Below are 13,371 nucleotides of genomic sequence, written 5' to 3'. Positions count from 1 at the left end.
TATTTCTTCAAAGACCTATTTCCTCCAGCCATACCCTACCCACCTATACTTACCAGCTAGTTAACCTTATCATTGGATTAATCCACTTATTAGATTATACATCTCATAATCTAATCACTTCTCTTTTGACATTCTTGTATTGTCTCACATGTGAGCTTTTGGGGGACATTTTATATCTAAACTATAACAAGATACTCCCCCAAAATAACACTCTAGTTGTTTCTGGACAAACAAATTACCCTGGGATTCTCTTTTCAAAAGACTTTGAGCATTAAAGTTGTTTTAGTTGGCTTTTTCACTGCTGTGATTAAAAAATATGACCAGAACAACTGTAGAGGAGGAAAAGTTTTTTTGGGTATTTCTGGTTTCAGAAGTCTCAATCCATTCCTCAGGGCTTGAGGTGAGGCAGAACAACATGGCAGAACAGTGTGGCAAAGGGAAACAGCTTACGTGATAATCAGAAAGCAGAGAGAGAGAGAGAGAGAGAGAGACTCCACTCTCCACATACAAAATATATACCCCATAGCTACACCCCCAGTAATCCCCTTCCTCCAACCACACCCCACCTGCCTCCAGTTACCACTCAGTTTACCTCCTCAAGGATTAATTCACTGATTATGTCAAGGCTATAATCCAATCGTTTCTCTTCCAAACTTTAGTTTGCTGTTTCACACATGAGCTTTGGGGAAACACCTCATATCCAAATCATAACAAAAGTCTTTGAAACAGATTTGTATTTCTACGTATCTGAGCCTATGATAACTATGAGTTGGCCATTTTCTGGGTTCTCTTCAGGCTTTTTTCTATTGTCCCAATGAAAGCACTTGACTTCTTTTTAATGGTGTTAATGTCCTTAGCAACTGCACCTGCCTAGCTGCAGGTTTAAATGTGATCCTTTTCTAGCCAAACTACAAGTTTTTCAAGTCTTTCAGCTCTGTTTCTTTTTGCTCCTGATTCTCACTATAAATTGGGCTAAAAGCAGCCAATAATACCCATGGTACTACCTGTATGCTTTCCTGCTTTTCTACCAGATACACAAGTCCATCACCTTTAAGCTCAACCTCCCGTAACAACTGAATACCCAGAATGCAGACAATCACTTTGCCATGGTTTAGCACAGACAGCCTCTAGTCAAATTCCCAAGAGTCCTCATTTTTATATGAAACATCCTCTGTGTAATCTTTACTGTACACATTTCCATAAGCATTTTGGTCTGTTGAACTCCTCCTGGAATCATCCAGTAAGATCCATTTACAGGCTTCTAGGCTTTTGTAGGCCTGCTTCTCTAAGCTTTTCTAAATTTCTCCCATAAAACAGCTTCAAAGCTTCTTTACACTATCTCAGATATAGTTATACCAACAACCTCACTTCTCAGTACCAATTTTCTGTGCTAGCCAGTTTTCAATTACTGTAATTAAATACTTGAGATAATTTATAAAGAGGAATAACTTATAAACTGGCTTACAGTTTTGAAGGTTTCAGTCCATCGTCAGTTGGCCCTTTTGATTTGGGGGCCTATGGTGGAATATTCATTGCCTCATATACTTACATTTCTTTGTGCCAAGAGCAATTCAAAATCCTCTCTTCTAGTTATTTTGAAATAGTCAATGGGGAATGTGTGACAAAGCAAAAAAGCCACTCATCTCATGACTGAAATTCAAAGGGAGAAAAAGGGGGGTCCAGGGTTCTGATATTTCCTTCAAAGTCATGTCCCCAATGACCAGAAGACATATCAGTATTTCAAAGGTCTTAAAGTTTCCATTACCTCTCCATAACCCCAAATTAGGGACCAAGTCTTTAATATAAAACTATAGTACTGACCAAAATCTTCTTCTAAAATACATTGGTGTGATGCTGGAGTATTTTTTTTTTCTTTTTTTTTTTCTGGACAAAATTAGGAAATTTTGTATATGTACATATTCAAATTTGTATACACACAAAGATATATACATACACATGACATATTTTAGAAATCATGAGTTTACATTGATACATTCAATTCTAACTGGTCCCACAAAAATTCTTTTTTCCTTTTCTCATTTTACATTTGTATGTCCCTTCTTCCTTAGTGAAAACTTTAGCTCCCAAGAATATCAACACATTTATTCATTTGGTCAGTCTTATAAATCATCCAAATTTGTTTTGGAATCTTGTTGTCCATACCACTACATAAAACAAACATAACAACAAAAAAAGAGTTTAATGATTCATTTGAAATTCTCCCCCACTATCCAGCCCCATCCAATACTGTAAATGTAAAGTCAAATGCTGTGTTCAAAGTAACTTGAATAAGTTCTTTCTTTTCTTTTCACCCTGGTTATGGTTTTAATTATAAGTACATGTGGGATCATTTGTTTCAGTTTGCTTTACATTTTAGGATTTCTTTTTTTCTTCTCATCTTTATTGACTTATTTTTTAAAAACATGTAAAATGTCACATGCTGCCCCTTTTCATGCCTATGCCTTGGAGGTCAAAAATTTCATTATTTTCTTTGTTACACAAAAAGTAAAACTATATGGTGTGTGTACGGGTATAATATATGCATATGTGTACAGATCTCTATATCTGTATATATAAGTGTGTATAATGTATATTATGTATACATGTATATACACACATACTTTGTAATACCTGTTTTTCCAGTAGATAATGATAACTCCTAAAAAATCACTCCATATCAATTCTTACAAAAGTTTTTTGCTCTTTTTCTTTAAACATGTAAATAATACCTGGTTGTGTGGATGCTCTGTAGTTCACTCAGCCAATTTCTTTTTTCAAATTTTGTTTTTAATTGACACATAGTGATTGTACATATTTATGAAGTAGAGTATGACATATGAATAGATGTACACATTGTGGAATGATTAATTGGGTTAATTAACATATTCCTCACCTCACATACTTACATTTCTTTGTGCTAAGTTAAATCTCCTGATTCTCAAAATCCTCTCTTCTAGTTATTTTGACATAATCAATGCAATGTAGTTACCATAGATAGTCACCTTATTGTACAATAGGACACCAGAACTTATTTTTCCAAAATTTAACTTTTTATCAATCTGACATTTTGATAGTTTCCAATATTGTAAAATTATGTTTAATTCTGTGGCTAATCACTTTATGTATATGTTTGTATTTTTGTGAGATGAAGTTGTGTCTTTGAGATAAATTCCAACAAGTATGACTCCTGAGTCAAATAGTAAATTTACATGCATTCTATTATATATTTCTTTTCATAGGTGCTAGAGTTTGGATCTTGACTGTCCCTGGCCTGATGCTATTAGGAGGTGGAGCCTAATATGAAATCCTTAGGTGTTAGGGGTGTGCCTTTGAAGGAGATAGTGGAGCCCTGGGTCCTTCCTCTAATTCTTTTGTTTTCTGGCCCTGAGGTGAGAGGTTTGCTCCACTGTGCATCACCATTGCCACCTTGCATCCCCACCAGAGGCCAAGAACAATGGGCCTACTCAGTCATGGATTTGAACCTCTAAATCGGGAGTCAAAAATAAACCTTTTGTAAGTAGCTACCTTAGGTATTTTCTTATAGCCATGAAAAGCTGATTAACAAAATAAGCCATTTGGCATTCCCAATAGCAATGTACAAGAGTGCTTATTTCTCCATTGCCTCAACAACAAAGTATACTGTGTACTTTTTACCAATTAAATGGGTAAAAATATAGCAGCTTAGGGTACTTTTGAGTGTGTGTGGCACTGGAGATTGAACACAGGGGTGCTCTACCACTGAGTTATATTCCTAGGCCTTTTATTTTTGAGAAAGAGTCTTGATAAGTTGCTGGGACTGGCCTTGAACTTGTGATTCTCCTGCCTCACCCTCCTGAGTTGCTGGGATTATAGGTGTATGCCACCATGCCTGGCTCCCAGAGTGGTTTTAAATCGCATTTTCCCTTATTATAATTGAAATTATGTTTTTATCAACCACTTTCGTCTCTTCCTGTGAACTTGTCTATTCATGACTTTTGCCTATTTTTCTATAGAAATTTTTGTTCTTTCTGCCCTCAACTCTTAAAAATCCTTAGTACATTTGGAATTGGCCCTTTAATTGTGATTTACCTTGGAAATATTTTCTCCCAGTTATGTGTTTTAATTTTTTAAGTATCTGATAGAGATATGATCTCCTCAGTTTTTTTTAATTTAGTATTTTAAATGGATTTTTATATGCAAACTTTAGGATCAAATTATTGAGAGTCACTAAAGAAACATTGAATCTTTTACTGGGATCACATTATATTTATAAATTAACTTAGGGAAAACCAACATCTTCATGATGTTGAGATATCCTATCAAAAGGATAATAGTAATACATATACACTTATGATTACAGCAGCACCATTCTCAATAGCCAAAGTATGAAACCAGCTTAGATGTCCATCAATGGATGGATGAGTAAAGAAAATGTGGTGTATATATATAATATATAATATATACACCCACACACACACATACATACAATGGAGTTTTATGCAGTTATAAAGAATGAAATTATGTCTTTTGCAGGAAAACAGATTAAACTTGAAAGCATTATGTTAAGTATAAGCTAAATTTAGAAAGTCCAGGGTCATATATTTTCTTTAATTTGTGGAAGCTAGAGAGGAAAAGGTGGGAAAGATGAGGGTATCTTATGGATATTGAAGGGAGATCAATAGTGTGGAAGAAGGGACCAGGGGGAGGGAAGGAGCAGATCGAAAGAGGAGGTAGTGGGTAATGAAACTGAACAAATTATATTGTTGTATTGTGTGCATGTATGAGAATGTAACAAATCCCATTGTTGTGTCTAATTATAATGCATCAAACATTTTTTAAATGTCATGATTAATTTTCTCTCCATATTTGATTAAGTTGCTTTTTGGTAACAGCAACTTAAGTGGAGTATGATCATATATTTTACATGTAAACACAAAATTTAGAGGAGAGTTCTCACAAAATGAAAAAAATATATATTATTTTTTAAAAATCCTAATAAAATGACATTTCTGATTTTTAAAAAAACTAAGGATATCTCATCTTTTCTAGTCTATTTTTGTGTCTTTCTGGAGTGTTTATAATTTTCTTCTTAGAAGTTTTGGACATTTCTTATTAAATTTACTTCTGTATATTTTACTCTTGATATCCTTTATTACTATTACAAATGGGGTTCTCTCATTTATTTTCTCTTCTAAGTGGTTGTCATTTGTGTATATGAATGCTATCTGATTCTTTTATTGGGTAAACACATAGCATAAAATTCACCATCCTATCAATTTTTGAGTGTATTATCCAGTAATGTTAAGGATATTCATATTGTTGTGTAATGTATCTCCAGGACTTTTTTTTTAACCTTATAAAAATCAACCCTGGTCTTTACCTTACATGGTTCCTAGAAGTATATTCAACAGAATGTGGTAGACTCCCAAAACTCTGACATTCAGGAAGTTCTCACTCTCAGGCTGGTCCACACTCAACCTCCAGCGCTTGTCAAAATTGCCATCTAAGTATTCCTGCTAGTTTATGGCTGCATTAACTTTTCAAGTTAAACTGGTTTTGGCCATGGCTTCCTCTCCAGTTATCTCAGGGGTCCAGGGAAAATTCCTAATTTTCAGCTGGTCTGCTTCTATCTTATAAGATAGAAGGTTGTAAATGAAAACTTCTTACGTTTTGATATATTGGAGCCCAAACAGAGTACTTCATACTTCTAAAAGTTGGTGCAAAGATATTCTGACACCAGAACATTTGAGAACCATCGCTTTATGCTATCATTTTCTTATTTTTTAAGATTAAAAAAAAAGAATTTTTGAAACCAACCTTTTAGCATTTGACTATTGCTCTTTTCTTCTCTGGAATTTTATTATTCTCTCCACATCTCTTTAAGAGCTGCAACCTAAAACAAAGTGCTCTATGGACTTGATCCTTCAGAAGCTTAACTGAAGCAATTCTTTACCTACTCCACATGTGTCCTCTGTCAGTAGAGTAACATGGCATTATGTGCCCCTCAGTGTCCTCCGTTATGTATTTACTCAACTCATCTTACAGTTCTCTGTTAATTACCCTTTGCCACCTCATTTCTAGCAATCTTCTTCTTTTTTGTGGAGAGTTCAATTATTCCTGTCTTGCATTTGTGTAATTCATGTTCCCCAGAGCACTCCCCTGTGTGCCTTTGGGGGAGCTGCCATTATAAGCAAGTCTAGAGCTTGCCACTAACTGCAGCACATACTACTTCAAACACACATGGAAAGCTCTAAGGAACCATTTAATTACTTTACATATTTAGAGTAATTTTCCCTATTTACTAAATAGGTAAACTGGTGTCAAAATAATTTTGTTTGGTTTTCATATTTGTTGCCTTTACTTAATATTAACAATTTAAATTGACTGGCTTATGTTTTTGTCAATTACTCTCATGATTACATGTACATTACTTATTTAGAAAGGTATAATACAAACCCTTGGCTTACCAAGTAATCAGAGGCTAAAATAAACCATTTATGAATTATATCATTGTTATAAAAAACAGAAAATGATGTTCATCCTGAAGAGGTGATCGGTCAAAATATAAAGATCTGTTTTGTGAACATTTTTTCTATTATAAATATTATTTCTTCATTCATACATACTTTATCAAGATAAAATCTTTAGATTCAATCTTTTTTAGGAGCTGATAGTTATGTATTGTTTTAGTCCGCTTTTTCACCACTGGCACCAAAAAAACTGACAAGAATAATTAGTAAGAGGAGAAAAAGTTTATTTGGGGGCTCATGCTTTCAGGTCTCCACCCATAGATAGCCAACTCCATTTCTTGGGGCTCAACATGAGGCAGGACATCATGGCAGAAGACTGTGGTGGAGAAAAGTAGCTTAAAACACCATACCAGGCAGGAGAAAGTGAGAGAGAGAGCAAGCAAGAGCTCTCTACACAACAAGACAAACTATACACTCCAAATGCACATCCCCAGGGACCCACCTTCTCCAGCCACACCATACTTCCTCACAGTTACCACTCGGTTAATCTTTATCAGAGGATTAATTTGCTGATTAGGTTAAGACTCCCAGAACCTGATCATTTCACCTCTAAACCATCTTTCATTGTCTTTTATATGAGATTTTGGGGGACACATATCTAAACCATAACAGGTGCTCATATTGAAAAATGCCTGTAGATTTTATGTTGTAATCTTATTGGCAATTTTATTGAAAGATTTTATTTACATGTAAATTTGAATGAGATGCTAGTAACAAAATCAACCATACCACATTACTCTATATTCACACATTGTTTCCAAGTGATTGCTCATTCATAAAATAATTACTTCAAGAATTTACAATTGGTCAGCGAAGTTCTCCATTTTTAAATTAATTTTTATTTGTTTTAATTTCACTTTGATACATAATACATAGATGGAGCATAATTTCTTATTCTTCCAGTTGTGCACCATGTGGAATCCCACTGGTCAAATCGTTAGTTATATACGTACATAGGGTGACGTCTGATTCATGCTACCATCCCTCCTACCCTCATACCCCGCTCTCCTCACTTCACTTCCCTCTACCTAATCCAAAGTAACTCTCTTCTTCCCTAGCCACCCCCCTTACTGTTGGCATCCACATATCAGAGAAAACAAAATTATGGAACACTTCACAAATTTGCATGTCTTCCTTGCACGGGAGCTGTGTGAATCTTCTATGTGTCGTTCTAATACAGCGAAGTCCTCTTTATTCTCAATTATAAGCATAACTTATGCTAAGACTGATGAAAGAAGCAGATAGTTGAGAAGAAACATGATTGAACAAAGAGGGTATAATCTGATGGTAATAAATTGGGGGATCTTTCAAGGCCTGTTTGTTCAGATTCTTCTTGGCCTCTCTGTGTGGCGTTCCTTTCTTCTGGGTATAAAGCAGGACATCCATCACATGGAGGTCTTATGGTTACAGAGTTGGGGCCTTCTGAGAAACTGAGGCAGTGCAAAGACCTACCCTTCAAACCTCGATTCTTGCAATCAACTCAGATTTCAGACATATGAGTTGATTGCAAGGATAGGAAAATGGAAAGGGGACACACTCAAGGGAGAAAGTGGGTCCCCTCAGGAGAGGGACAATGTGTCCTTCCTGCACTCCAGTTTTATCCGGGATCCCAGAGAAGTTTCCAGAGAGTCCCACCCAGGTCCATCTTTTGATTTTTGGCTGATAGCAGGGTGACATCAGACTTTCAAGTATCAATTGCCATGACAATTCTAGATCACTTTGGCCTATGCTGAGCAGTTCTAACTGGATTATTAATCATTTTTACAGGTTTTTATGGTTAGGAGGAATTATCTTATCTTCCAGAATCTGGTCTGTGAAAAGGATCATTAAAATTTCTCCCTTCAAAGTAAATTGATTTCCTCTTATCAACTTATTTTCTTCCTGCATTTCCTTGTAAATAACAAGTAGTTGGCTGAGGAAGGTGACATATCTTATCCACTTAGGCCAGGAAGGACTGCAGGTAAATTGCTTTTTGACAAAGAAAGCACAGGGGATAAGCATAGTGGGCCCATTTTATCGAATTGTTCTGTGAACCTCCTATTCCCACCATCCTCATCTGTCCCTCCCCAAACATTATGATGGACTTTCAGTGGAGGTCCTGCAAAGAATGACCTTTCTAGGTCTTACGGCTTGATGGGGAGAAAGAAGTTCTAATTTCTATGACCTGCCTTGGAGGGGAGGAATTCTGGTATCAGTGACACCCATTGGGGAAGAAAGGACACTTCCACTGCCCTTCAGTTGGAAGTATTCAACATGCCACAGTATCATACTTTGGGGTCTCATCCTCTGAACCATGAAAACACCTAGCAATCTATACCAATGTGTAACTGTTGAGCCTATAAAAACTGTTCCTTTAAAAAATTATTGGCCTCCTCCATTTCTTATCTTCCACCACCTCTTCTTCATTTGCTGGAAATACTTTTCCCAAGAGGTTCTTCTTGACCCCTTCTTTCTCTTTCTCGCAATCTTGCCCTTATTACACTATTTACTCCCAGAGCTTTAATTATTACTGAATAGCCAGTAATTCTGTCCAGTTGGCTAAGCTCCAGACCCACATTTCCTATTGTTTATTATGCACCTTTGGCTGGATAGCTCTTTGGCATTTTGCAGTTGATATAACTAGAAATAAATTCATATTCCCATGCATAGGTTTATAAACAGAAGGCCAAATTACAACAAAAAGCAAATGCCTCATCAAATAAGGTATGTTAAGAATTTTTCTCTGTTTTGTTTTTCATAATAATGGAAACTAAAGAAGTATCTTATTCCTTGGTTTTTGCAGAGGCCAGTTTTGAGTAATACTTCTTCCAATATTTCTTCATTTTGCCTGGCTCCACATGGGCCATCCTAGTCATGGTACAAACGATTGCAGGGATGGAAAAATCTGACTTTTGGATTATTCTGTACGTTAATTCTGACAATATGATATTCTCTACCGAGTAAGAAATTAATTCAAGTAACTTAGGTTGCAGTATTCTGACTTATCTTCCCTATAAATGTATTTCTGGATACAAAAAGAAGTAACAAAATCTTGAACTTCATGTGTATAGTTTGTTGCTAGTGGAGTTAGAGCAGCAAATTAAAAACTATTGTGTGTGTATTATGGGGTAGAGCAAATGATTAAATTCACTGGTGTTAGAAATGGGTGGAGTGGAGGGAAGAACTCTAAGCTACTAGGCTGGAATTGGTTATCATGACATTGTGTGTGTGTATGTACAAACTCTGTCCACAACATGGGCCTGTCAGTGTACCAATGAGAACCTCTTTGTCTTGATTTCTACATGTTAATTTCCATTAAAATGAAACATAGCTCCTTTGAGAAATGACTGATTCTAGGTAGAGAGGAAAATGTACAAGAAAATCTTGAAGGTATTCTTCCAAATATCAACAAAGTGTCCCAAATAGATGAAGAAACATAAATAACATAGGAGTCAGTTTGAAGGAGCTCCCAATGGCCAACTCTGAGCCACTAAACATGACAATAATAAACAGAATTTTGCCCAGAATTCAGGTGGAAAAAAGCAAAACATAATAAGTGATCTTTGGGAGAAAATATGTTATTAAAATTAACACATTGTTACCAAGTACCATAGTGTCACACTTTATTTGCGGAATCTACATCACATGCTTCCTCCAATAATGAAATCTCCTGGATGCATTCCTGTTAAATGCCTTGAACAATTGGGAATCCTGAAGCTTCTCATCAGTTTCCTACAGTTGCCATAGATCCCAGTTTTCAGTTTCTTCAGACTAGATATGCCTTCAAACAGAGTCAAAGAGCAGTTGGATTGCTTCTCTGTTCATGGGTGATTAATTAAATCACAAATCAGAATCTATTTTTTCCTTTCAATTTTGTGTTTTAATTTAGGATTTAGACTTACTACTCGTAATAATTTTACATGGAACATTTTCAATTTTTGAGAATTTATGGAAAATTATTTTTAAATTATTAAAGATAGAGCACATCAATTTTTTTAAAGAAATTGAGTCCTAAAATGACAAAATTCATTTATAAAATACTTTGAATGTTCAGTGTGATTTTTAGATGAGTGTAAACAACTTTAAATAGTTGTTGAATCAAGTCCCAGTAAATATCTACTTATAGTTTCAAAGAGATACCAGATGAAAACCAGAAGAGAATGGGACATATCAGCTTTGGTTTGCATTCAGAATTGTCTAAACAATCAAACAATCATGGTTTATTGAGTTTTCCTGAGTGTATGGCTTTGTGGAAGATATTGAGAAAGAAATTACATTTCTTACCCTTCTAGTCACTCACAGTCTGATGAGAGAGGTAACAGTTTACGTATTAAGATATAAAAGTAAAAACCTTGAAGTCATCTCAGTGTTTAAAAAATGGAAGATTATAAAGTCTAGATACTAATTAAATACCATGTTGTAGAACCATGTCATAAGAAAGCAAAGAACTAAGTGAAAAAAAATGTTTTATATTAATTAGTGTAGTTTTCTTTCTTTTTAAAGTACAATGCAACTGGAACTTTATTTTATAAAAGCAAAAAAATGCACATACACAGAAAAATTACTGGAAGTATATCAATTGTAAAACAATGATTATTTCAGGAAGGTATTATTTATGATCATATTCTCTTCTTTATGAATTTCTGTATCAAATACTTTTGCAACATTTTCATCTTCAGAACATAAATATTTTAGATAGTTAACAGTACAAAGCAATACACACTAAGCACCAGAGGAATTGTTGGTTCTGTAAGACTGACTTCATTGGGCTGAAATGCTCACGAGTGACTTCCAGTTCTAGAAGGCAATTCCCACACAGCACGTTCATTGCACAAGGCCTTGCGTAGCACAGGAATGTTCTCAATAAACACTTCAACAATTAGGCTATTAGTGCCGAACAGTCACTCTGACTACTTCATTAAATCTTTACTTACCTTATTGTGAAGATGAGGAAACTGAGACTGTAAGGAATGTAATTAATTTTATAAGGATCACCAAGCTGCTAAATGGAACCACAATTCAAACCAAAGTGGCTGAACTTAGCCTATACTAAATCACAAGCCACTATTAGTGGAATATAAACTCTCTGTTCACAAGTTACATAAGAGCAGGGACCACTGTGACCCCAGTGTATTACATAGTATATAGTAAAAACACACACACACACAAATCCCTTAATTCCATTAGTGAATGGATTTTTCTTTTTCTGTTTTTTTGGTTTACAACCAAAAATCAGATTACATAAATGTGGGGATCAGATTCAGGATTCAGTTAGTAAAAATAATAGCTTGATTCCTATGGACATGATCAATTGAATTGTTAGCACTAAAAATTTGAAATTAAAATAGTGTGAAAGAGTAAGGCAGATGATATTAAAGGTGATTAAAATATTTTTTATACTGACATTTAAACTTCTCACTGAAATATCTGTGGAATTTCTTTTCTTGGCTAAACTAATACAAATGTATTTCTCAAGTTCTAGAGGCTGGGAATTTCAAGATTCAGGTGCTTGATGCAGTTTCCAGTGAGGGATCTGCTGGCACAGGGCTAGTTATGTCTTCCCATGATGGATAGACAGATACCTCTCTCCCTCTTCTTATCAGGCCACAGTCCTATCAGATTAGAACGTCATATTTATGATCTTATTTAATAATTTTTTTAGCTTTAAAATTTTTTTACTTTTAATTGGTTAATAAAAAATTGTACATATTTCTGAGGTACAATATGTTTTGGACTATACATGGAATATACATTTGGGTATGGTCAATTAGAGCCATTTAACATAATTTCAAAAGACACTAATCTTTTTTGTTGTTTTTTATTTTACGTATGTATGTGCATACATACATACCAGGGATTGAACCTAGGAGCACTTAACTACTGAGCCACATCCCTAGCCCATTTGTTTTTTATTTAGAGACAGGGTCTTGCTTAGTTGCTTAGGGCATTCCTAAATTGCTGAGGCTGGCTTTGAACTTGTGATCCTCCTGCCTCAGCCTCCAGAGCCACAGGGATTACAGGCATGTACCACTTACCAGGGTTTTCTCAAAATCTACTTTCACAATGTCTATTATCCTAGATATTCAGGAAGCTGATGCAGGAGGATTGCAAATTCAAGGTCAGCATGGGCAACTTTGGGAGACCCTCTCTCAAAATTAAAAAAAAAAAGAGAGAGGGGGCTGGGGATGCAGTTCCATCCTCTATATGGTAGTGGTTGGGGAAGACCTACTCAAGAGTGTAGTTGCTAAGAAACCTTCCTCGGCAATTTTTAATAACCTTGTTGGGGCTGGGGTTGTGGCTCAGCAGTAGAGCGCTTGCCTAGCCTGTGTGATGTCCTGGGTTCAATCCTCAGCACCACATAAAAAAAATAAATAAAAACAAAGGTATTGTGTCCAACTACAACTAAAAAATAAATATTAAAAAAAAGAATAACCTTGTTATTGAGTCTGGCCACTGCATTGTGCAGTAATGTCTTGAACTCACTCTTCCTATCCAACTTAAAATATGTATCCTTTCACCAACATGGTAATAGCATTCTATGCTTTGCTTCTATGAGTCAAAAATTTTATTTCATTTTTTAAAGAATTTTATTGCGGCTGGGGCTGTAGCTCAAGTGGTAAAGTGCTTGCCTCGAATGTGTGAGGCACTGGGTTCAATCCTCAGCACCACATAAAAATAAATAAAGATACTGTGTGTTCATCTACAACTAAATAAATATTTTTTAAAAAAGAATTTTATTGTGTATATTTATGGCACACAAGATGTTATGGTATACATATAGATGGCAAAAAGTTCACTATGATGAAGCAAATTAAATCTACCATTTCAATTAGTCCCACACTTGTGTGACATTAGCAGCAAAAATATACTTATCTAGCCTGAA

The 13,371-nt window shown here is 35.3% G+C and overlaps 1 non-coding gene across 1 annotated transcript; it reads right to left on the bottom strand.

Moving 5' to 3' along the window:
- Positions 1-7,607: 7,607 nt before the first annotated feature.
- On the bottom strand, positions 7,608-7,717 carry LOC113180830 (U6 spliceosomal RNA). Its single transcript, XR_003300515.1, has one exon. It is a non-coding gene; the product is annotated as a U6 spliceosomal RNA (small nuclear RNA).
- Between the last annotated feature and the right edge of the window lie 5,654 nt (positions 7,718-13,371).

The sequence above is a fragment of the Urocitellus parryii genome, chromosome 1 (assembly GCF_045843805.1).
Source record: "Urocitellus parryii isolate mUroPar1 chromosome 1, mUroPar1.hap1, whole genome shotgun sequence".
Lineage (NCBI taxonomy): Eukaryota > Metazoa > Chordata > Mammalia > Rodentia > Sciuridae > Urocitellus > Urocitellus parryii.
Note: the sequence above shows the minus strand (reverse complement) of the source record. Positions and strands in the feature narration are given on the sequence as shown.